Below are 27,052 nucleotides of genomic sequence, written 5' to 3'. Positions count from 1 at the left end.
CCAGACTCTGCGCTGGATCACAGCGACTTCACAACAAACCCAGTCTTCCTTAAATAGCGAAAGATTCAAGTTCACGTGGCCTGCTAGATTTCCCAGGGTGAAATCCAATCTACACTTTTAACCCTTTTGCAGTTGGAGCGCTGGACAGGCTTGCCACGCAGTTGCCGCCTGTGTCAGCTGCTTTATGCCTGGTTTTGGGGATTTGTTTTCTGTTTTGGAGTTGTTGTTGTTGCTGTTGTTGGGGGCTTGGGGGTGCACGAAGGTTCAGCGTGGGTTGGATTAGGGTGGTGGTTGAAGGTGAAGTGCTTTTTTAAACAAGGAAGGGAGAGGGGGCGCTGGAGGGCGGGCAGCAAGGAAAGAGAATGTGGCGCTGGGAAAGTTCAAGGTTACAGCCTCCTGAATACTTCCACAGGATTGAGGAGTGGTGATCCCAGGATAAACCTTGCAGGGAGCTGACCCTGTGTGAGCAAGGGGGACTGTGATCCAGTGGAGGGGGGGGGGCGTGATCGAGTGAGCGGGGGCCATGACCGAGTAGGCGGGGTGGCTGGGCGTGCGTGCGCAGGAGAGGGCCAGGTCGGGGCTGGATAGGTGGGGGGGAATGGAGAGCTGGGGTTGAGGGAGGGGGCTTGAGCACAGATCTCTTGGGCAGAAGAGGTAGGTGCCTGGAGATCCAGTCTACAGCCACCTCCACCGCCCCCCCCCCCCACAGTCCCCGCCTGCCCGCCCTGCCCCAAGTGTGACCTGGCCAAGCTAAGAGGCTGCTGAGGCTGCTGCAGTTGTTGCCACTGCTACTGCTGCTGCTACCGCCATCTACCACAACCCATTGGGATCAAAAGGATCTCCAGAAAAATCCCAAAGGGTAAATCCTGCTCTCCAGCTTGGCTCTCTTTTCTGCTCTGGGCTCTTTTTCCCCCTCCCTCTCTTGCTTTCTGTTGTTGCAAAACTTGAAAAATTCCACCCTCTGGGCCTTGCTAGAGCTAAAGAAATATTATAATCTCAATGCATTTTTTCCGGTTATGAGTAATAAAATACCCAAACTGATTTTTTCATTGGGTTTGACAGCAAACTTGAGCTGGGAGAAAAATCAATGAACTTAAAAACAAGTCATTTGATATTATATTCTTAGAAGCAAAAAGAAAAAGGAATGAAAAAAAAACTGAACAGAGAGCATAAAAGACTTATGAAACACCATCAAGCAGGTCACTAGATGCATTATAAGCATCAAGAAGAAGGAGGGACAGAGAAAGGAAGAAATATTGTCTAAAATCTTCACAAATTTAAGAAAAGGCATGGCCCTGTAAATCCAAGGGCTCAGTAAAGTGCATGTTAAACCCTAAGACACATTATTATCAAAGCTTCAAAAGACAAAGAGAGAATCCAAAAGTAGCAAGAGAAAAGCAACTCATTACATACAAAGGACTCCTAATAATTTTTATCAGTGGATTTCTCCAATAATAAGAAGAAATCTTGCAAGCCAGAGACAATGGGATAATATATTTGATGTACCAGAAGAAAAACTGTTAACTAAGAATTCTGTACCTGGAAAAACTGTCTTTCAAAAATGAGGAAGAAATTAAAACATTGTCAGATATACAAAAGTGGAGGAAGTTCATTACCATTTTATCTTTCCTATAAGAAATTATAAAGGCAGCCTGTTAGGTAGAAATATAAAAGGGTGCTAGGCAGTAACATGAAATAAAAATGTAAAGTTGTCCAGTAAAAGTAATAATTATGTGGACAAATATATAAATCAGCCTTTTTGTTATTTTAGTTTGTAACTCCACTTTTTAAAATCTTCCATAGGATTTGAAACATAAAATGCATACATACACTTATAAATCTATGTTAATAACTACACAATATATAAAGATGTAATTTGTGATACCCATAACTTAAAATTTGGGAATAAAGCTAGAAAATGAAAGTGTTATGTGTAATTAAGTTAGTACCAGTTTAAAATAATTTTCTGCAATCTTAGGATGTTATATTTAATCTCCATGATAACAGCAAAGAAAATATCTATTAAAACACACACACACACACACACACGGAGAATGAAACCCAAACATGTCACTGCAAAAACAATAAACATAAAAGATAATGGAACTGGAAGAAAAGAGTGATAAAAAAGCTATAACCAATACAGAAAACATTTTTAAAGGCAATAGTAAGTCCTTCCCTATCAATATTTTAATTGTAAATGAATTAAATTCTCCAAATAAAGACAGACATTGGCAGAATGAGGAAAAAAAATTGATCCAACAATATGCTGTCTACAAGAGACATATTTTAGATTTAAGGACAAGAATAGGTTGAAAGAGAAAGGACATAAAAAGATATTCTATACAAGTAGCAACAATAATGGAGTAGGGGTAGTATACTAATATCAGACAAAATAGACCATAATCCAAATATTAATAAGATACAAAGGATATCATATAATGATTAAATTGTGAATTTTCCAAAAGATATGACAATTATGAATATATATGCATCAAACATTAATGCTCCAATATATATGAACATTAACTTAACTAAAAGGAGAAATGACTATTGTGCAATAACACCCAAACAAACAAACAGAATATACATTTTTCTCAATTGCATAAGGAACATTCTTTAGGACAAACCATATGTGAGGCTGCAAAACATTCCCTGAAACTTTTTTTAAAAAGACTGAAAATATGGAAAGTATCTTTTCTGATCAAAATGGAATGCAACTAAGAGTTGACATTAGAAATACTGGAAATCGGGACTGGGGATGTGGTTCAAGCAGTAGCGTGCTCGCCTGGCATGCGAGGGGCGCTGGGTTGTATCCTCAGTACCACTTAAAAATAAAATAAAGATGTTGTGTCCACTGAAAACTAAAAAATAAATATTAAAAATTTCTCTCTCTCTCTCTCTCTCAATAAAAAAAGAAAAGAAATACTGGAAATCTACAAAAATGTAGAAATTAAATAGTATATGATATAACAACCAATAAGTCATAGACAAAAAAGTTAGAAAATGTATTGGGACAATGAAAATACAACATAGAAAAACTTAACAGGATGAGGCGAAAACAGTTTTGAGAGAAACTTGTAGCTATCAACAGTAAATTTTTAAAAGGAGGGACAATAGCAAATCAGTAACATAGCTTTACAACTTAAGGAATTGTAAGATAAACATAAGCCCAAAGGCAGCAAAAGGAAAAAAAAATAAAGATGAAAGTGGAAATAAATAAAATATATCAAAAAAGAAAGAGAGAGAAATCAATAACCAAGAGTCAATTCTTGAAAAAGATAAATTAAAAAATATTAACAAATCTTTAGGTAAATTTACTGAGAGAAATATAGAAGACATAAATAACTAAACCTGGAAATACAAAGAAGAAATTATTACTGATTTCAGAGAAATAAGAAGGATCACAAGAGAGTATTATAAACAATCATACACCAAAAATTGGATAAACTAGATAATATGGACAAAAACATAGAATTATAAAAACTAACAAGACTGAAACATGAAGAAGCAGAAATAGCTGAGTAGACCTAAAACAGTAAGGACATGAATCAGTAACTGAAAATCTCTCAACAACAACAACAAAAACCTTCTGGACTAGATCACTTTACTGGTGAATTACAACCAAGTGTTTAAAGAATTAACACCAATCCTTCACAAATAATTTCAAAAATTTTAACAAGAAAGAACATTTACTAAATCATTGGTGAAGCCTGCATTACCATTAGCATAACACCAAAGCCAAATACACACATACACACACACACACCAAAAAAGAAGGAGGAGGAGGAGGAAGGAGGAGGAAGGAGGAGGAGGAGGAGGTGGAGGAGGAGGAGGAGGAGAAGGAGAGGAAGAAGAAGAGGAAGAAAGAAAAGGAAGAAAATGGCAAACCAATATCCCAATGGACACTGTTGCAAAAATCCTCAATGAAACAGTAGGAGCCTGATTTTTAAAAGCATATTAAAATTACCATATGCCATAGGTGATATGCTTCTGATATACAAGGATAGTTCAACATATGAAAATCAACCAATGAAAAACATCATATTAACAGAATAAAGAAAAAATAAACACATGGTCATTTAAATTGATGCAATGGTATTTGACTCAGCCATACAGAATTAAATTGAATCATTTGCTGGTAAATGGATGGAACAGAGAACATCATGATAAGTGAAATAAGGCAGACTCAGAAAGCCAAGGGTCAAATGTATTTTATCCTAGATGCAGAAGCTAAAGAGATATAAGGAAGTAAAAAGGGGGAGGGAGGAGATCTCATGAAAAAAAAAAGAGAGAACACTAGAATGAAGGTTGGGAATCCAGGGGGAGGAAGGAAGGATGGGAAAGGGGAGGAAGTGTAGAATAAAATTGATCAAACTATGCTATAGGCATGTGTGAACATTTAAAAATAAATTCCATTTTTTGTATGTCTATACTGCAACAATTTAAAAACAATAAATTAATGGAAGAAATATCCATAGAATAGAGGAAGGGGTTGGTGGAGGGAGGAGGGAAAGGAAAGGGAAATGCTAGGAATTGAAATGGAGTAAATTATACTGTGTACATGTATGGATGTGTCAAAATGAACCATTAAATACAACTAATATTTTAAAAATTGATACAGAAAAAGCATTTGAAAAAGTTCAAAGCTGTCTCCAAAAAAAAAAAAAAACACTCTACAGACTACACACAGATGAAAATTACCTCAACATAATAAAGGCATATGTGAAAGGCCCATAGCTTTCATCATACTGGGTGGAAATACTGAAAAATTCTCCCGTAATAGGAAGAGAACTACAACGATACCCACTTTCACTGCTGCTTAACATATTACTGGACACACCAATCAGGCAAAATCAAACAAACAAACAAACAAATAAATAAAAGGCTGGAAAGAAATAAAATTACCACTATTTATGTATAACTTTTTTATATGTAGAAAACCCTAAAGCGCGCACCACGCGCGCATGCATGTCCGAGCTATTCCATCCCCAACACAAAAATGTGTGTTTATGTGTGTGTGTGGGGGGGGGGGGGGGTTGCGGGGGGATGTCAGAATGACTTGAGCAAAGTTTCAGGAAATAAAACCAGCAAGCAAAAATCAGTTACATTGGTTCCCTGCCTGGCCTCCGCCTCTTCCTTGGCCTCCACCTCCCTCTGCTGGGCGATTGCCGCAACTGCTCCTCCCTGGCCTTGTGAGTGGTTGCTGAGGAGCTGTGGCCACTACCCAAACTGGTTGCACAGGAGGCTGGATCTTAAAGAAATAAACCAGAATGAGTTATGCAGAAAAGCCTGATGAAATCAGGAAAGATGAGTGGATGGAAACGCTCAGCAACCGACACGCCCAGTGGGCAGGCATGAACCGCCTTATCATTAACTATTTGGTCAAAGAAGGCTTTAAAGAAGCAGCAGAGAACTGTCCCATGGAACCTGGAATTGAACCCAGCATGGATCCGGATACTCTTGATGAGAGAAGCAAGATTCAGGAGATGATTCTGAAGGCTTAGATTTTGGAGGCCACCGTATTAACAGTCCCTGTCCGGAGCTCTTGGACACAAACCGGTAACTTTACTTTCATCTGCAGCAACAGAATGTATGTAATTGAGCTGATCCCCCAGCAACAGATCTAGGCGGTGCTAGAGGAGGAGAGCAGGGCTAAGAGGGCAGAGTGCCTCAAAGAGATGGAGCACATGCTGGCCCTGCTGGCCCTCTATAGCCCTGAGGAGTCAGGCTTCGGAGGCCTCCTTCACAGGATGCAAAAGCAAAAGGTTTAGAGTGAGGTTAACCAAGCCATTCTACATTATGAAAATCGCGAGTCAACACCCAAGATGACAAAATTACAGAAACTTGTTATTTTAGGCTCAGAACGTGCTGGACCAGAAGAAAGTAAAATATCCCAAAATGACAGACCTTAGCAAAGGTGTAACCCAGGAGCCCAAGGAGAGCCTTGCAAGCTAACCCCACACTGACCCTCGCACAGGACTCACCTTCCTTCCGCAGGAACCAAAGATTTTCACTGCAGCAGGAACATTTTCCCCTCTTGTAGATTTGTTTGTTTATTTGTTTGACTCAGCATCTTTCTTAAAAGGAAAATGACCCTTTTAAATTCTGGAAGCCCCACAGTGAAGGGCGCTTTCTAGGAAGGCTGTCTGTCTGTGCACTTGGTGTGTCCCAAGGACCTCCACACCTTGGGTCACTGTCCCAGAGCTCCGGTGTCTGGCTGACAGGGGCTGGGTTCCTAGGGCTGCTGTTATAACCAGGCCTCTCTGGAGGGACAAGAAGAGCACCCATCACTCTTACTTTCTGCTGGCTTGTAGGCAGACAATTCCTTTGTTAATTTTCCTAAGTCTTGGCAGGACTTCATCTTCCATTTTTTTTCTCACACCATGTTTTTCATTTTTTTTTTTTGTTTTTGTGTTCTCTAGAAAAAAAAATATATAAATTTATAAATCCTAAAAAAGTTGCATTTCATACACTAACAATGAGCAATCTAAAAGGAAACAAGAAATTAAGAAAACAATTCTATTTACAGTTACAACAAAGAGAATAAAATACTTGAGCATAAATTAAATTGAGGATATGAGAGACTTATACACTAGAAACTATAAAAGATTATTGAAATTAAAGAACACATAAATAAATGGAAAAACGTCCCATGTTCATAAATTGAAGGATTTAATACGGGTAAGATTTCAATATTGCCAAAAGTGATCTACAAATTAAATGTAATTGTTATCAAAACCTCAACATTTTTATTAGTTAGTTATCGTTATACATAATATTGGGATCCATATTACTATAATCATATGAGACTGGAATATAATTTGCTCCAATTCCATCCTCCATACTTCTCCTTTCCCTCCCCTCCTACCATTCCCAATCATTACCCTTTACTGGCATTTAATTTATTTACAATTCTTTTTAAATTAATGGTTTATAGATTACACATAAGGGTGAAACTCACTGTGGTGTATTCACATATGCACATAGCATAGTTTGGTCAACTACATTCCACAGTTCCTCCCTTTTCCCATCCCTCCTTCTCTACTCCAGTGCCTTCCTGTAATCCCACCCTACACTCCACTGATCTCTTTTCTATTTTCATGGGATCCCCCTTCCCTCTTTTTTTCCTTATTTTGGTCTAGCTTCTGCATATGAGAGAAAATATTTAACTCTTTATTAACTGAGTTGGAATTATTTCATTTAGCACTATGCTTTTAAGTTCCATCCATTTACCAGCAAATGCCATAATTTCTTTCTTCTTAATGGCTGAGTAAAACTCCATTGTGTATATGCTACATTTTCTGTATCCATTGCTCTGTCAACGGGCACCTGGGCTGTTTCCATAATTTGGCTATTATGAGTTGTGTTGCTGTAAACATTGATGTGGCTGTATCAATATAGTATGCTCATTTTATTTCTTATCATAAATACTCAGGAGTGGGATAGCTGGGTTACATGTGAAAATGGTATGGTAGTTCCTTAAACAATTGAGCAGAACTATCTGTCATATGACCCAGCAATTTGTTTCTCCAAAATACCTCTAGAGAATTAAAAACATGAGCTCAAACAGATGCTTGTTCCTCCATGTTTACAGCAGTGAAATGACATATGTTTCCACTGATGGATAAAGAGATAAAATGTGTTATATCTGGATAGTGAAATATTCTTCCACCTTAAAATGGAAAGAAATTTCAATGCATACTACAACATGGATGAGCCTATGAAAAATGCCAAGTGAAATAATCCAGTAACAAAAGAGAAATGAGGTATCTAGAATAGTCAAATGCAAAGATAGAAAGTAGAATTGTAGGAGGAAGGGGAATGAGATTATTGTTGTATGGGTTCACTGAACTTAATTATCAGTGAGCTGCACACAAAAATGGTTAGAAGGATATGTTTTATTAAGTATTTTTTTTACCAAAACAAAAAAAATTACCCAGAATACAATAAAAGGAGACAAGACAATAGAAAATATAAAAGCCAAGTTAAACTATATGGAGAGAATTAAATGACTAGCTTTCTCACAGAATAATTCATGATTATTTGTGACCTGAATCTTTGAGGCTGACATCTGGAAATTATATTCTCCATACTCGTTGCAATACTGGCTTCAGAAACTAGAGGATAGGAGAAAGGAATATACCAGGATATTTCTCCTCTCTCTTCTCTGAGTTTTGTGGTAGTGTCTCCATCAATGACTGTGTGTCCTCTATCATACCTCTTCTTATAGGATAGAAACATAGTTTTTTTAGATACCCTCCACTTCTAAGTTCTGGTATGGCTATTTTCTCATTGTATCCCTATAGTCCTAGGAAAGCTAATAGTTTTTTTCTATTTCTAAATTTTTTCTTGTCTCATTATCTCCTATTTGGTTTTTAGATGCACCAAAATGTTTGTAACTAGTTCCCTGTATTGAATTCCTTTTGTCAAATTGCCTGGCTTTAACTCTCTTTTCCTGAATGCCTAAGTCAAGCACACATCTCATCTAAGTGTAAGAGGAGAGAGACTAGAGAATGGAAAAAAAAGCCATCAGTGATGGCTGAGTTTTCCCAAAGAAGTTTGAGGTATAAACACTCAAATTTAGGAAGCTCAAATAGTATTATTAAAAGGAAATCCCTGGGGCGGGGGTGGGGAGTAAACCATCAGAATGAAACATAAAGATGAGGAGCTCTTAACACCAACTCACCAACAGGGGAAAAAAAACCCAGAAATTAGTAACCATAGGTGATTTATGAGAGATACACATAAAACCTACAGAGGAATATTGGAAATAAAATAAGAGGCTAGGAGAAACGGAGATACCAGGGTGTTAGTATATTAGTATTTACCATAGAAATACTAATGAAAGAAAGTGGTGTGTCTAGATTAATATTAGACAAGATATGTTTTAAGACAAATATTTATTAGCAGTAAAATGGGTCACTATATGCAATGAAGACTTAATCCACCAAAAAAATGTAAAAGTCCAAAACTGTTGCAAATATATATAAAATATGTAAAATTAAAAATGAAAGAAAAGGTAAAGTGGAGAAATTCAGTTTTAATGGAAATGTTTAGTGTACTTCCTCAGTGGTGTCATTCAGGTGGTGGCATGGATACTGCAGGCCAAATTTGTTGTGATAATCAGGAGCAGAAAGATTTGAAAAACTTGCAGTTTGGCCAGAAAATTGGGAAGAAAACTGGGACTAAGAAGGTGTGGTTGTTAAAGGGAATATGGTTGTTAAACAGAATACACACCAAAAAAAAAAAAAAAAAGAAGCTAATTACTTCACCCAGAAACAGTTAGAAAGATGGCTTGAGGGCATCTCATGCTTAAGGGGTAAAAGTAGAAATTTCTTTGAGAAGACACAATGGGGGAGCCTGGCTTACACAGGGGGTACCTGGAAAGTTGTTATGCCTTGCTCAGCCACCCATGCACTCAAAGACTTTTGCAGCCATGGTCCCAGGAGGCTTCACTACTGCTCCAGATGGTGATAGACCTTGGTGTCAATCATGTGGCCCTGGCTCTGCAGGAATGTAGGATGCTGAAGTTAGGAGGTCATGGAAGCTTTCACTGAGATTTCAAAGGAAGACATTACAGGCCAGGCAAAGTACAGCAAAGACAGAGTCTTTATGGGTCACCACTGCAAGGGCAATGTAAGAAGATGTGAGAAGGAAAACAAAGCTGCATTAGAGACTCCCAAGATTAAGATATGCCAGTAACATGGAACATCTGCCTAGGAAAGCTGAGAAAATCCAGCAGACACAAGCCAAGTGAGAGGCTATGTAGGCTGCAACCAGCAAAGCCATAGGGGCCGAGCTATGCAAGCCATTTGGAGAGAACATCGTGGTGTAATGTGCTCCAGATGCTGGACTTGGAGCTATAGGACTTGAACTAGCAATCCTCCGGTCTCGGGAGATTATCATTCCAGAGAAATTTTCTCCATCTTTAAAAAGTAGCATTATAGAAAATGTAAAATTTGAAAAAAAAACTTTTAAATTATTAGATCAATATTTTAAGTGCTAGTATAAAAGTAGGAGTAAATGTTATAGCTGTAAAATGGAATAATAATGCATGAGCAAGCAAATTTTTAGAGTTGATCCCTAAGATGATCCCTAAGTATCCCCTAAGTTTTTTCAGGAAGTGCTTTGCAAATTGTAATATAGGATTTTTTTCCTCCACATTTTAAAGGATGAAGTTTGGCTTATAGTTTAGACCACATAATTAGCTGTTCAATTTAGTAAGGGATATTTCCAGAATTAAAAAAAAATATATACAAATGCAGATGTCTGAAGGAACAAGGGAGGTGAAACACATGAGTGAAACAGGTCGTGATGAAATAATTCAGGGAGTAGAAGCCTTGTGGCAAAGTGGAGTGAGTATGCCTCATGAAAATGGGCAACCCATTTTTCAGGAAAAGCTTAGACTCTGGGAATTTGTGCACATTTCACTGATTTGAAAATGTTGATAAGTAAACTGATTCTCATGTAAGCATGTTTTAAGTTCAAATTCAGCTTTTAAAGTAACTTATGATTTTTACAGGAGACTTTGTATTCTTATCAAATAATGTCCAAAAAACAAACATTTATGTTTGATTAACCTCAGATATAAGAACAATTGATAAAGACAATGGCCAGAATTGTTCTGTTGGTTTACTGTATTCTAGGAACACAGTGTGCTTATAGTTCTGTATTCATTATGCCATTGATACTTATAAGAAATTTTTAAGGAAAGTTATTATTGTAACCCATAATTTCAGAAAGAAGACAGAGGGTTGAAAAGTACTTAAGGTCCTAATACTCTAAATGAGTCAAGACACAAACCAGGTCAAAGTCCACAGTAAATATTAGGTGTTTAGTAATAGATGATTGCAGTTTAGTTTAAAAGAGCAATTTTTCCCATTCTGAGGTTCCTGATTCCCTATCTGTCTCCAAATTGATAAATAGTCTTTTGTGACTTAGTTTAAAAGCCTAATAGAAAACTATTTCCTATTATCAGGGAAAAGAGAGTTTGCTAGAATCATATTTCAGATTATCAAATCATATAAACTAATTAAGGGGTCATTGTAAGAAGAAAAGTTAGAAAATACAATGAAAATTATTTTTAATATTTATTTTTAGTTATAGTTCGACACAATATCTTTATTTTATTTATTTATTTTTATATGATGCTGAGGATCCAACCCAGAGCCTCACATGTGCTAGGTTAGCACTCAACCACTAAGTCACAACACCAGCTCCAATGCAGAAATTATTAAAATGACAAATATTTTACATTAAACCTTTATATGTTACACAAAGTACTACATATCCTAAAGTATATTTAAGCTTTAAAATATTTGTCTGACAAAACTATTAGTAGCAATTTATGGACCTTCAAATATTTTAGATTTAATAGATAAAAGATATTTTTCAAAGAATGTAAGCACCAAACTATTATGCTGAAAAGACAGTTGAAAAAGGAAGTGCAGGATGATGCTATAACATTTTGTGATGTGACCAAAATCTCTTTCAATAGATATGTGTACTATAGTCATATTAAAAATCATCAAATTGAATCTCTTACATTGCATTTTTGTCCTCAAGAATAATAATAAAAAGGGACCAAGAAAGATGAGAGTAATTTTTCACAAGCTAGACATCACATAAATATATTCATAAAGAATATACATTGAAAGCTTATACATTATTAAATCTTCTCATTTAAAAAAAAAACTATCTTTAATAATGTATTAAAAATCAATACAGCATGAACAACATACACCCGCATTCATCTGTCAAAACTCAGCACTTAGGCTCTGCCAAATCCATTTTCAGAAAATGCGTGAACTTTATCAACCCACTTTTAGCAAAGCTTGAAAATATAATGTTCAGATACCAAAACACAGAATACATGTCTAAGGCTGCAGCTGGAGTCCTGGGACTGTAACACACAACACACACACACAACACACACACACACACACACACACACACACACGCCTTTATAAGGATCTGAATTTAAACACTTTAGGCAAGAACAACAAGACTGTAACTCATTCTTCAGGTTTAGCATTTTTACACAAGGAACACAAAGCTCCTAATTCGCCTAAAATAACTTTAAAGGTACTGGACTAATATGAGTTACAAAAATTCTTGAGAGTTTGGACTCCTGGACAATCAGTTAATTCACCAAACTACAGAAACCACAAGAAAAACCCATGAAAATACTTTGGATTTTCACACACACATATGCCCTTTTTTAAAGTTAGTGTCATTAAAACAGCTATGACAAGGTTTACAAGCCCGTTTCCATCCTAAAAATAACAACTGCTTTTAAAAATTCTCAAAGGGGGATTTTAGCAAGGTGCGAATACAAAGTCCTGGAGAAGAGAATAGGGCAGCTGGTGAGCAAGCTGAGATGGACACCATTTCAGGCAAGATTTCTCTATTTCTTTATAAGGATCGCACTTCTCTGTTTTCTCTATTCTTAAAAAGAAAATTCCTTTATAGATGCTTTGGTGAGACAGGGACCTCAGCTCCTAGAGAAATCACCTTTCAATACAATTTGGGGACTCTGGATGAGCTGTAGGCTGCTGCGCATGCCACAGGTCCTCACCAAGCAGACCAGGCCAGGGGCGCATTAGCTCTCCAGTTCACCCCTCCAGTCCCACTCAATTGCTCCCTCTTATTCTCTTCTTAAAGTCAGCTCTCATAGCCCTCTGTATCCCCAAAGGTTCTTGGCATCTATGTGGGCGGCTAGGCGTCCTCCTGCTCTCTGAGCCCGGGTTCCTGCCACAAGTCCCCAGCTTCTGAGGTTCAGGGCCACTTCCCTGCCACCGCCCCCGCGGGTCCCAGGCGCTGCCCCAACCCTTACCTGGGCAGGAAGCTGGGCACTCCTTAGTCCCTACTGCTCGCTGGTGGCAGGCGCTCCTTGGAGGCAGGCGGCTGGGTGGCCCAAAGCGTTGTTGCCTTGGTAGAAATGGGACCTGGCCGCCAGCCGGGGGCGGGGCGGAGGTGGATGGGAAGAGTGGATAGGACTCACCTAAGTGAAAGGCGCCTGGTAGGTCCCTCGACCACCACCCTATCCCGTGGGAGTTCTTTTCTTCCTCCTACAGCCCACGCCACCGCCCCTGGTTAACAGCCACTAGCGGTGGCTCCTCGCAGGACCCTGGGCTGGACAAAAAGGGGCTTCGAGGCCCCTCTGACTTGGTGTTGGAAGCAAGGGAGACAGCATCAACCCTGGAGCGCCCTGGTTTGCAGGATCGCCCATAGAAGTCTCTTCCTGCTCTGAATGTTGTCCAAACCCCGAGGAATTTCCCTCAAATACGTGAGTGCTGGGATCACGAGGATGCAATCTTCTGGCAGGCAAGCTCTGAGCCTGGTAAAGAACCTTGGTTTCATTCCTGAGAGAGCAAGTGGCAAATAAGATCGCCCCAGGCATCAGTTCACTTTGACAGCCTGCTAAGGAAGCTAGCTAGGGCCTGTTAATCACCAGCCCTCTCTGGCCTGCTGAAGTCCAATGGGCTGGACAAACTGGGATACCCGGTGGGAGGAGGGTGCAGGGATGAGGTACAAACTGGCTAGATTCCATGAAAAGCATCAAGGAACATTTTGGGTTATGCCTTTTTCCCTTCACAAGGCAAAGATAACAATCAATATGTTCTTTGATTCTGTTAATAATCTAAATGGATCTGTGGATTATATCAAAAGAGAATTATAAATGAGACCAAAAGAGATCATCTAGTCGGAGTCTGCATCTGTCTTAAATGAGATGGGGGGAATATATATAATTTCTTAATGTTTATATAATTTATCAATATATAACTTCTATGTATAGATTTTATATATATATAAAATTTCTCAATAATCCTGCATTTTCTTATTTTTCTCACATTTCTGCTACATTTTTCATTTTTAAAATCATTCCTGGCTATTTCATGTTCTTTCTTACAGTTGAGAATGGGATCATTTTTTTTCTATTGTATTTTGAGTATTGTTTGCCTATATTAAAATTGCTACTTTACTGTATGTGTATGTGCATATGGATGTGTGTGTATGATATAAATGGAATTATTTGCCAGGATGTCAAAAAGACCTTTGGCATCACAACCTTTCTTGTAAAATAACTTAAAATTTAGTCTCTGAACAGTGGATTTTTAATACAGAGTATATTGAATCAATGGCCTAATGTATAAACAGCTTCAAAATTGCAAGTTTTTTTTAAAGATCACAACAAATATAGTTTTAAACTTTTCTGACTGTTTGGGATGTATCTAAGAAAATATAAGAATTAACAAGAAAACAGCCATACACGTAGTAGTGTCCATACACACAATAAAGCAGTAGTTTTAACATAGGCAAGCAATGTTCAAAATACAATTAGAAAAAAAAATGATTCAATTCACAATGAAATAACCAAGAAAGATAAAAAATGAAAAATGTTGGAGAAACATATGGAAAAATAAGAACAATGCAAGACTGTTGAGAAATTTTGTATAAGATTTTACTAATTGGAAAGATATAAGCTACCTAAATGAGAACACAAGATTTTTCATGTGCAAACTTCAAGTGCATTACCCTAGTTTATATGCATACTATTCCTTTCTAATGAAAATATCTATAATTCAGATATCTTTACTAATAAAGAAACTGAAGCAAAATAAAATGACTTCTCAAAAGTCACAATCTTTGTAATGTCTTTAAGATCATAAACCCCAATAAAGCTCTGTAAATGCTCAGATTACAGTTTGATCCTCATTGAAGTATCAGAATGAAATTCTGCTGCTTCAAATGGTCTAGAAACCATTTACTAGTTTCCCAAGCACAGGAAGAATAGGAAGAATAGGATTAGGCTTTGCTCTGCTGGAAGAACCTTCTTGGGACCTTTCTCTCCCTTCTCCTTCCATACTGAATACACATCTCTTCTCTACTTAACCAAACTATTAAAATCTCTGTTGTGATACACTTGTTTGTTTCTTTCCTAGGGAAAGCATTTGCTAGAATAAGGATGGTTGAACATATTAGTCACTTTTAATGGAATCCCATCTCTCCATTTCTTATTCATTATGTAATAAATATTTACGGAGTATTTTAGTGTTCCCTGCATTGAATTTTACAACCATTCCCTACATTGAATTTGAGGTCCATCTTTGTCATATATAGCTATAAAATGCAGATTTGCCTTCTTGATATGAGCTGGTGAAGTGGCACCCCTTCTCCACAGAAAAGCCCTCTTCACCATAGCTGATTTTAGGACTGTCAGCAAAAGAGTCTCTGTGAAAGAGTCCAGTGTAGATAAACTTCCTATTTTCATGTCGCCCTGTTTTACTTGGCCACTGGCTGGGAAGATATCAGCACTCCAGGTGCTGGACACCCCCTTACTAGTACTTTGTAGAAATGTGCAAACAAAGCCTCTGGCCTTGAGCTGGGCTTTACAGAGATGTCTACATTTTTAAGATCAGTTACAAATTGGCTCCATGGTAACAATTGGCAGGGGGAGGAAAGAAAGGGGAAAAGAAGTTCTCCCCTTCTCAGGTGTTATCCTTGAAGAGTTAACTTGCCCAAAATAGTGAAAGAAAAAAGCTGCTTTTATGTGAACTTTTGCAAACTGTGAACTTCTGAGCCCCTCCCCTTACATGCTGGGTATAAAATTCTGAAAATCCCTGAACTCAGGGTTCAGGGGGATTAATTGATTACAGCAAAAGCTGTGCCCTCTGAACCTGGCTGCAGCCAAACAAAACCATTTCCTGCTATCTTTGGTGCCTTGTCTCGTTTGTCCCTACTAAACTAATACTCCAGAGTGAAAATTATCAATGTAAATGATACTCAAATAGCTGGGACCAACCACTAATTCTTTCTAAATCATCTAACTTACTGTCTGGAATCTTACCTCCTTAGAACAGGTGGCCCACAGGTTTTCTTGATCATCTTTTTGGGCAATTTGGTTTGTTGCTTTCTTCTTGTCAGTTTTCCAGGCCTACGAAGCTGTAAACATTTACATTATGGTTCAAGTACAACAAAATTAATTTTTAATTATGCTTATTGAGGCAGAAGAAGTCCAAGACTTGACTTACACAGTTACTTGTAAATAATCTACATTTTAAACCTCATTGGAGTTGTCCACTTGATGTTTCTCTATGAATTTTGAACTTCTGTTGTCTTTTGCCTTTTTATTGTGTAGGAAAGAATAGCTGTCTAAATTTGCTCTGTGGTTTTGTAAACACTTTCTGTAAAGTGTATATAAACAGTTTCATATAGCACTTGCAATAGAGGCTTTTGTGGGCCTTCTGTTCTTTGTGTTTAATGCGTAGAAAGAAAAAATATGTCTCATTTGTTGCATGATTGTTATCAACTACTTATTTCTTAACTGGATCTAAAATTCATTTAACATCAGATACTTCCACTAAATCTCCTAATTGGAAAAAAGCAATTCAAATAATCACTATCAGGAGAAGAATGTTTAGTTTGGAATATTTTTTGAAGTAAAACTATAACACAAAGTTTCATTTTAACTGCTATGTTTTCTAAGGAATTTATTTGAGCCAATCAATAATGATAAGTTTTAAATATACATGATTTAGGAACAGAGAGAAGGGATGAGAATTGAAAACATGCAGTAGTTTTCAAAGCCTCTTTAGAAAGTAGAGGAAGGGATTTGACACCTTTCCTTCAAAATATTTACAGCTAACATGACTCTAAAATTTGAAATGTATTGTGAGGTTTTCTTACTTTCATTTCTTTTAAATCCTTCCCTGTATTGTATCACAGTCTACATTTATAAATGTACATTTTCCTTAGTGGGACACATTGGGTTGAAGGATGAAAGGTGTGATAGGATCAAAGGGTATTTAAACATCATTGACTCCAACTCCATGTTCCTTGGAGTAGGACATCTGGAGTTAATTCACTTGCCTGGGGCCATATATCAGGTCTGTAGCAGCCAGGGATAGAACATTGTCTGTCTTTCTTTGTGTCCATGTTCTTGCCAGGATATTCTACTCACTGCATGTTTGATTTTAGGGTAAGTTTTAGGCTGCTAGGAACTCAGTTAGGAAGTTACCCATGGCACTTTACAGATGGATACAAATTGTTCTAGTCTTTCTTTTTAAGCTTATATCCATGAACTCCCAACTCAGTTTCCTTAGAAAACAAGGTCCAGACTGTTAAGTATCCTTATGCTGGTGGTATGGAAACTGATTGGTAAAATATCAGTACGTAGAAAATTAATTAATAAAATAACTCATTTCTTATTTCATATGGATCAGGAGCATGTGTGTGCCAGGAGTTGTTGTAAATGTAGTGGACAACAACAACCCAAGAAATAGCCCCAAATCCCTGCCATTATGGAGACAGGGTTCTAGTTGTAAAGATGAAGTTAAGGTCCAGGGGAATAGAAAAGAAGTAGATGAGATTACTGCATTCAAGTGCTTAATATCTGTCAAATTCAACAGCACAAGAGAAAAATGTAATAGCTGCTGTTATTGTGACTTATAGATAACTGTTTTTAAAAAACAGTTTCTTGTATTTTTTTTTCTAACAATACAGTGGATAATTCCTGGTGGAACCAGGGCTCAAATGCAGTTGATTGGATTCTAAATTCTTTAATCTTTTTGGTACAGCATTTGTTGTTATTGTTTTTTTAAATAAATGACAGCAGAATGCATTAAAATTCTTATAACAAATATACAACACAATTTTTCATATCTATTGTTGTATATAAAGTATGTTGACACCAATTCATATCTTCATACATATACTTTGGATAATGATGTCTATTGATACAATTTCAAGACCCAGCTTCTCCTCTGAATTTAAAATTCACTGGCTTAAACATAACACAACAATCTAGTTTCTTTATCTATAAAACAAGAACAGTAAGCCTAGCCCTAACTTTTTTTGTTTTGCAGGAGATTTTTGAAAATTCAATAAAATGGCTTTTATGAAACTAGTTTCTAAACCACTATATAAATGTAAATATTATTATACACCATAATTTTCTTGTTTTTTGTCCAGAGAAAACTGAAGAATTTTTTTTCAGAACCAAGAAATAAAATAAAAACTTAAAGAATCTCCCCCCGCCCCCGCCCCACCACCACCATTTTTTATAGTTTGTAAGTTGGAAATAGTTTTAGTTTTGTCAATAACTAATCTAATCTTTTATGGACTATTCTCTGTATATCTAAGAATACCTGTAAACCACAGTTAAGAAAATATTCTCCTACATTCTAAAGTTTTTATAATTTTATAATTAACATTTAGTATTGTTTATTATGTATGACTTGGGGAGGGTTACTAGTTTCATTTTTTCAATTTTCATGTTGCCCTGGTAAACTTTTGTAAATAGTCCATTCTTTTCTCACTGGTATAAAATGTCATCAATAAAGTTTGTAAATGTGTAAGTTTGTTTCTGGGCTTGCTATTGTGTTCCATTACTTTATTCTTTGTCTACTTGAGTATAAATCCTGGCTGCCCTCTTTATCATTTGTCTGGCCCTGGCTACTCAGCCTCAGTCATTGCTTAATAATGGTGCCCACTTCACCATGCAGCTGTTGCTGAGCTATCCCTCATCGCTGACCTTAAAGTTTTAGGTCTTTCTTATCTTCTAAGTAATTTCCATGCCTCCCTTGAGTTCAAAGTACTGCCTCTCTTGACCCTGGGGCATGGAAGAATTCTAAGCAGTTGTCAAGTAGTCCTTGTTTTTCCTAGATATCATGTATCCAGGACAGAAGGGTACAAGTCTGAGTTTGTCTGAGTTCTCAAACCTATGTGGGATTTCTGTTATCCATGCTTGGCTGATCAGGTTCCTCATTTTCTCTGTAAGAGCACTGAACACTTTACCTAATGCCTTAGTTGAGGAAATGTCACCAGGTAAAAAAATTGGAAAAGTAAATCATTTTTAAATATAAATTACCAGTATATTATTATGCTATAAAATTAATAACACATGTTCAGAGACCTTTAAAATTTTAAAACTATCATTCTACTACATCAGTCTACATTTACATAATAATAACCAAAGTGATTAATTTTCCATCTACTCTCAAGAAATAGGAGTTTTTATATGTCTCACTTTTGCTATTTATTAAGAACCAAGTTTTCAAGATATTTTATAAGAACCCACCCCACATATTAGCTTTCCAAATGGTAACTTGAATTCTTAAATGAGAAGTACATTGTTAACTATCAGCAAAAATCTTTTCATCTGAAAATACAAGTCCTCATTAATTATTGTCTAAATTTTTATTGATATAAATAGTTTATAATTAGGTTATGCTTATAGTGCACTTAGATTTTCTTTCAGGTGGAAAGAAAGTGTAACAATTTGACCTACAATAATTTCTGAGAATTTCTTATCAATTAAGACTTAGAGTATTTATCAGATGACATACACATGGTAGAGCACTAATCTCCAAGATACATAAAGAACTCAAAAAACTTAACACCAAAAAGCCACAAACAACCCAATCAATAAATGGGCTAAGAAGCTGAACAGACAATTCTTAGAAGAAGATATACATTAAATCAACAAATATAGAAAAAAATGTCCAACATCTCTAGTAATTAGAAAAACGCAAATCAAAACTAAGCTAAGATTTCTTCTCATGCCAATCAGAATGGCAGTACCAAGAATACAGGCAACAATAAATATTGGTGAGGATGTGGGAGAAAAGGCACACTCATACATTGCTGGTGGGACTGCAAATTGGTACAAGCAATCTGGAAAGCAATATTGGAGATTGTTTAGAAAACTTGGGATGGAACCACAATTTGACCCAGCTCTCCCACTTCTTGGTCTATACCCAAAGGACTTAAAATCAGCATACTATAGTAATGCAGCCACATCAGTGTTCATAGCAGCTCAATTCACAATAACTAAACTGTGGAAGCAACCTAGATGCCCTTCAATAGATGAATGGATAAAGAAACTGTGGTATATACTCACTGTGGAATATTATTCAGTATTAAAAGAGAATAAAATTGGGGCATTTGCAGGTAAATGGATGGAGTTGGAGAATATCATGCTAAGTAAAATAAGCCAATCCCAGAAAACCAAAGGCCAAATGTTCTCCCTGGTAAGTTAATGCTGATGCATAATGGGAAGGAGGAGGCATGGGAAAAATGGAGGAACTTTGGGCAAAGGGGAAGGAGGGTAGGGAGAGTGCATAGAGGCAGGAAAGATGGTGGAGTGAGATGGATATCATTACCCTAGGTACATGTATGACTGCACATATGGTGTGATGCTACGTCATGTGCAACCATAGGAATGTAAAGTTGTGCTGCAGTTGTTTACAATGAGTCAAATGCATTCTGCTGTTATATATATCTAATTATAATAAATTAGTTAATTTTAAAAAGACTAACAAAAAAGAGTCTTCATTGTAACAGCCACCAGTTCTGAGTTGATTGCATGCTGTCACCTGCCTTGCAGAAAGAGGATACAGAGCAGCAGCTGCAGACCAGGGAGCTGCAGTACCTGGAGCAGATAAAGCACATCATGTGCTGTGGCTTCAGGAAGGAAGAGTGCATAGAAACCGGTATCCTGTCTTTTTTTTTTTTTTTTTTTTTCGTGAAATCACGCTACAGCCTGAGAGATGAATTCCTCTGCTGACAACCAAATGTGTATTCTGGAATGGTGTTTTGGAGGAGTTGCTATGATTTATCAAGGGATCCACAAATGCTAAAGAACTATATTCCAAGGGACTAAATATCTGGGACACCAATGCATCTCAAGCCTTTTGGGATGGCCTGGGATTCTCCACCAGAAAAGAAAGGGACCTAGACCCAGTTTATGGCTTCCAGTAGAGACATTTTTAGGTACAACACAAAGATATGGTTTCAGGTTATTCTGATCAAGGAGTAGACTGCAAAAAGTGATTGACACCATCAAAACCAATCCTGAGGCCAGAAGAATTATCATGTGTGTTTAGAAACCAAAAGATTTTCCTCAAAAGATTATCCTGCCTCCATGCCATGCTCTCTGCCAGTTGTACAAGGTGAATGGGAGCTGTCCTGCTGGCTGTACCATAGATCAGGAGTCATGGGCTTGGGCATGCCTTTCAGCATTGAGAGCTATGCCCTGCTTACCTTATATGGTTGCACACATCAGGGACCTGCAGCCAGTGGACTGTATGCATTCTTTGAGAGATGCACATATTTAACTAAATCACATTGAGCCACTGAAAATTCAGCTTCTATGAGAACCAAGAGCTTTCCCAAAGCTCAAAATTCTTCCAAAGGTTGAGAAAATTGACAACTTCAAAGTTAAAAACTTTCAGATTGAAGGGTAAAATCCACATCTAACTATTAAAATGGAGATGGCTGTTTAGAGTGCTTTTAAAGGAGTTGGAAAGGTCTTGTCACTGCAGGGGTTGGGCCTGATGCCCAGGTGAATGTTTTTTTTTTTTCTAAAGAAAAAGGAACTAGGTCAAAAATCTGTCTCTGATTTACCAATTATTCTTCATTAGCTTTTAAGTATGTTTCCATTGGCAGACATAACTGCTATTGTTTTAGTAATCATGTTTTCTTAACTGAGGGAGCATGAAAATCCTGAGAGAAGAAAGTGGAAATTTATATACTTTTAGCAAAAATATATAGTATTTCAGTCTCTTGGCTTCATGAAAACTGGTGAGTTTCATTAGTTGTATAAGCTATTCCATTCAATTTTAAAGAAACACATCCATCATAATATATGAGCTTATGAATGCTTACTTGTTTTATATGTTGCTTTAATAAAGAACTGTATGCAAAAAAGACTTACTAAATTGTGCATAATAAAAATATGCCCTATAGAAAAAAAAGTAGAACAAATCGGAAATAACTTTCCCATTTTCATATATGAATACACGACCAGGGTAATTCCACATCATGTTCAACCCCAAGAATGGGATCCTAACTAGATCCCATTACGTTATAATCCATGTATGTATAATACATCAAAATACATTCACTGTTCCATATATCTAAAAGAATAAATAAAAAAATCAATTAAAAAAGAACTATTGCTCCACCAAAATTATATGCCCTGAGAAGGAGATATGTCCATGCCTTTTTCAAATTGTTAATTAAAAACTCTTCTGTTTTTCCCCAAAGACTTAGAAATCTTTTTATTCTGGGGTATTATACATTTTAATTTATGCCTTCCTATAGAGAGTTCTGTAAAATTATCCATGTAACTGATCTCAAGTTGATTTTACACAGCAGACCCTTTCTTTGCCAACTATAACTTTAAAATAATTTTTAATGCCTAAAACTTGGAAAATTATTTCTTTTTGTGGATCTCAAATATTTACAAAGTATGCATTTACCCTTTGCACAGTCTTAACCATGATAAGAATAAATCAACCAAGAACAATAGATTTTTTTCTCAGTAGCATGTTTGAATCCTTATGATAATGATGTTGTTGGCAGGCCATAATAGTAATTTAAGTGTACATATTCATGAGCACTTGTGTAGTCAGGTTCAGACCTTAAGTTGTCTCTCATTTTCAGAGCAATGGTTCTGGTATCAGTTCTGTTTTTACCTTTGCTGTGCTGTTTGAGTCTGCCTGATACACATGCCTCCAGTTCCCAGAGGCCTTTTACCCCTCCTTCTCTGGCCAGAGACTTAGTTTTTCTCTTCCTTTCTCTGGGTTTTAAATATCACAGTTGCTGCCACAGAAGTCTGTTTCCCAATGGGGGTTGGCCTAAGGCAGGGATGGGAGAAAGAAGAGGAAAGGAGAAAAAAGGAAAAATGACTCAAGGATTTCTTCCATGCCTACTAGCATGCAGAGGTCCCTCTACCAGACCTGTAGCGAGAATAAAGGGGTCTCTCCTTGAGTTTGTATGGCCTGTTTCTGAATTTTGATGCCATCTGAGATCAAAGCTGGAATACCAATGATGGGAAAACAAAGAAGAAGAAAACCCCATTACAAATCATTACTCAAGCTTTACTTTTAGTTCCCCAGTAATTTCTTCCACTCCATCTTGGCTGACATCCAAAGTTCAGGATCTTGAAGAACACAACTGAAGGCTTAACAAAGGATGAAGGTTTAACCAAGGCTCAGCTGTGTACTTCCCAGCCCAGGTGCTCTGATGATGATGCTTCTACAATGCTAATTACATTAAAATTAGAAAAAAAAAAACATATGAAACACAAGTAAGAAGTTACTGGAGGCAGACCTCTGTACAATCTGCTCAGTTCCATCTTAGAGGAAGATCTGATGAGAAATAGATTTGTGATATTTGTGAAGACTGAGGTCATGGGAGTAAGAATTTGAGGGAATTTCTGTGAACTACTATAGTGTTGCCTCTTTTGCTGGCCTTTGAATTGAGTCAGAGTAGGTGTCCAATCAGGTTAGTACATATCCATTCCTTGTTTACTTGACAGCATTGCTTTGCTTGAAAGAATGCTGAATGGGAACATTGGAAATCCTCCTTGATCTGCCCTGGGTGAGTTTATGTTGGATACCAGTCCCAGGCAATCTGCTCCTTCCATCTACTTTCTGTTCCTAATGCTGAGCCATCTATAGATAGGATTGGAGTTAGGACTTGGTAGCAATTATACTCTAAGGCTGGTTGTCTATAAAGTAAGTTATTCTTACAATTTTATTTTTATATTTCAAAATAAAGTATTAATCACAGTTTTATCAGCTAATAGCTTTAGCTAATAGTAAATATGATATGAAAATTTGTGCTGTATATGTGTAATAAGAATTGTAATGCATTCCACCATACTTTATTTTCATTGTGTGTGTGTGTGTGTGTGTGTGTGTGTGTGTGTGGTGCTGGGGATTGAACCCAGGGCCTTGTGCATGCAAGGCAAGCACTCTACCAACTGAGCTATATCCCCAGCCCTTGTCGTCCTTTATTTTATAAAAACTCAACAAAATTAATTCTAATTTTTGATAAAAAATGATGTCAAATCATATTATCATTTGAAAAATTTGGGTCCAGTGAAAAATAACTTCAATGTTACTTTGGTGATAACTGGAATAGGGGAGGGTGAAGTCTTATAACATCTAGGGTGGATATATAATTACTTCTGTATTTCTAAAGTATTTATCTAACTTCAGTGTTCAAGCCATGTGGAATAGCCAGTGAGAAACTCAGAAGATGATCCAGAGTCAGTTTTAGTAATTGTGGTAAAAAGATTGAGTAAAGTCAGTTAGTTAGAATAGGGAGAACACATAGGTTCCAGAATGATTAAAAGCCTAAAAAATCAAAAGAATCAGAAAACTTAATATTTATAGGATGAATACAGATAGTAGTCTTGATTATATTATTTTGATATTCAATGATTAACTTAGTTATCATTTTTTTAAAAAACCCTCCTAATTAACACTGCAATACACAAGATACCACCATGTTAACACCTGCATAAATAACTTCTCCCCATCTTAACCAAAATGATTGTCCTTCCATCTTATCTGATCTAAAGTTTTGTAGATACTCCAAGTATCCTTCCCCACCCCTCCTTTTTTTTTTTTTTTTTTTTTGTACTGCAAATTGAACCCAGGGATGTACTGGTGAGCTATATCATCAGTCCTTTTAATTTTATTTTTAAGCAGGTTTTGTTAAGGTGCCCAGGCAGGCCTAAAATTTGTTAACCTCCTACCATACCCCAGTAAATTCCTAGATTTTAGCCATGTACCACATGCTCGGCTCCTTGTCCCTTTCTTTTTCTTGCTATGAAGTACAGTAGCACCTACTGGAATCTCTGCCCTTAAAACTCGAGAATTTTACCTTTTCAATGGCACAACATTCTCTTTGGCTGACACCATTGTTGCTTCTTTCCCAGAAGATGGTGATAATTTCCCCATGAGACTCTGTTTTCTATCTTTAGTTTCTTGTGTTTATTACAGTCAGAATAAACATCATTCAAATCTTCTATAGCTTCCTACCAAACCCCACAGAATCGTTCAAAGAGCCATTTTGTGACCCCTTTGTCCCAATGTACCTCTCTCCCCCTGTCTCACTACTTTCTCCTTATTCTCCCCTAGCTCTGGTGACCTTCTTATTGTTCCTCCAGCATGACAAGTGCCTTATAACTTTCCAACCTTTAGTTGGCTATTTCCTTTACCAGCTAGAGTTTACCCCTAAATATTCACATAGTCCTTACCCTTACTGTCTTTCAACTTTTACTTTAAGGTCACCTTCTATTCTAGGTTGTCCTTTCTTATCAAAATGAGATGTTTCACTTCTTCATCACTTCCTCCCCTCCATTGGAATTTTGCTTTTATTTCTCATAATATCATATTAAAAACTTTTATCTGTGTTGTTCACTGATGTATTCCCAGAATGTAGAAGATAATCTGAAACACAGGAGAATATCAATTAATATTTGTTCAGTAAATGAATGAGGAGGAAAATATGAATACCCAAGCAATTAAATGGAAAACATGTACAAAAACATTGAATAGAGAAGAAAAATAATTTAAACAGCATTTTTGTAATTTAAATGTTCTTAAAAGGGATCAATTTACTTCCAACAAATCCCTACTTTATGGAAGGAAAGCTAAGGCACATTGTTTATAACATTTTTATTAAACAGAGGGCCTTTATCGAAAGAAAAAATATAGTTATAATTACAATAATAAAGGGCATAGAGAATGTAATTGTATATTATTATCTCTTCCTTCACAAAAAAATGCATTGTTATGTTATTATAAAAGGATCCCCACTCATTGGGTTTTGATCTTCTAATAAATCTGTGGTCATAGTCAAATATATATATATATTTCATATATTATATATATATTCATATATATATATATTTCATATATTATATATATATATATATATATATATATATATATATATATATATATATATATATCATCCCTCTCAAGCATGTGTGGGTAAGAAATGTGATAAATGCAGAATGACAAACTTGTTAATAAGAAAAGACATCTAGTAATTGCTTAATCATAATTTTCAAAGACAATCATGTATACACATCTTTGCATTATAGAAAATTATAGCATAAGAGAAAATCTGAATGCAAAGTGTAGGTTATCAGGAGCACAACTGAATACAATTTTCAAAACAATTCATGAGACCCAGTGACATTTTACTACTTGGAGGTAGCAAGGCCCAGGGAACTACTTTTCAGAACATAACTAGGGGAGATAATTATTGCTATGACCAAGATTGGATCAACATAAAGTGAAATACATCCAAGACAGAAACTTTGAACCTGTAGCAGTGTTGTGAAAGAAATTATGACACTTATGTCACAATGAAAAAACAGCTTTTAAAAAAGCAAAAAAAAAATTACAATGGAAAATATGACCGTGCAAAGTGGGTAGCATCATTAAATGAAGGAGTAGGGCTTTCCTGCACTTAGGAAACATCATGTATTGCTAGCCTCCAGACAAGGTATTTCTTTAGGGAACTCTAAATCTAATGTGTTTTTACAAGCCCCACCCCTTTAAAAATATTCTTCAGTTTTAAACCATTTATTTATTTATTCATTTATTTAGTTTTATGTGGTGCTGAAGCTTGAATCCAGCACCTTACATGTTCTAGGAGCGAGCTCTATAGCTGAGACACAACTCCAGACCTGTAAGCCTCCTTTTCTCTGGAAGTACAGAGAAAAGGAAAATTTTGCTTGGTCTTTCATCATCAGTATACTAAAACAATATATAACCCCACATTTTTTTCTAAGAAAACGTCCAGGCATGCTATATATTTTCTTATATGAGAATAGAAATTATTATAGGAGTATCTGACTTCCACTAAAATGAGATTCTACATGGCCAATACTTATTAACTTTTTAAAGGAAATGGTTACTCATCAAACTTAGCTATGATGTAGTTATGTGAAATAAAGAGCACTAAAAATTTTATGTTTTCATAGTCTATAATTTTATCTCATGTACCATCAATAAAGAAATAATTTTAAGTTTAGTGGTCATTAAAGGTCCTTTTGGTTTCTATGTTACTTGTCACATTTTATTGAAATTTTAGACATGTATAATAAGCCAGTATATCTTTGGGTTTTAGAAAAATGTACTGTCTTTTTCAAGACAAAAGGTCAAATTTTAGTGCAATGTGAGTAAACTCATGTGCAACATGCTTGACAAAAAGATATGCAAAATTCATGATATTC

The 27,052-nt window shown here is 36.4% G+C and overlaps 2 pseudogenes; both read left to right on the top strand.

Moving 5' to 3' along the window:
- Positions 1-5,050: 5,050 nt before the first annotated feature.
- On the top strand, positions 5,051-18,362 carry LOC124103196 (glucose-induced degradation protein 8 homolog; annotated as a pseudogene).
- Positions 18,363-19,276: 914 nt separating this feature from the next.
- Positions 19,277-21,290, top strand: LOC124103194 (thymidylate synthase-like; annotated as a pseudogene).
- The last annotated feature ends 5,762 nt before the right edge of the window (positions 21,291-27,052 follow it).

Source organism: Marmota monax, unplaced genomic scaffold, assembly GCF_021218885.2.
Source record: "Marmota monax isolate L192 unplaced genomic scaffold, Marmota_monax_Labrador192_F-V1.1 WCK01_AAM20220418_F8-fsc00678, whole genome shotgun sequence".
Taxonomy (NCBI): Eukaryota; Metazoa; Chordata; class Mammalia; order Rodentia; family Sciuridae; genus Marmota; species Marmota monax.
Note: the sequence above shows the minus strand (reverse complement) of the source record. Positions and strands in the feature narration are given on the sequence as shown.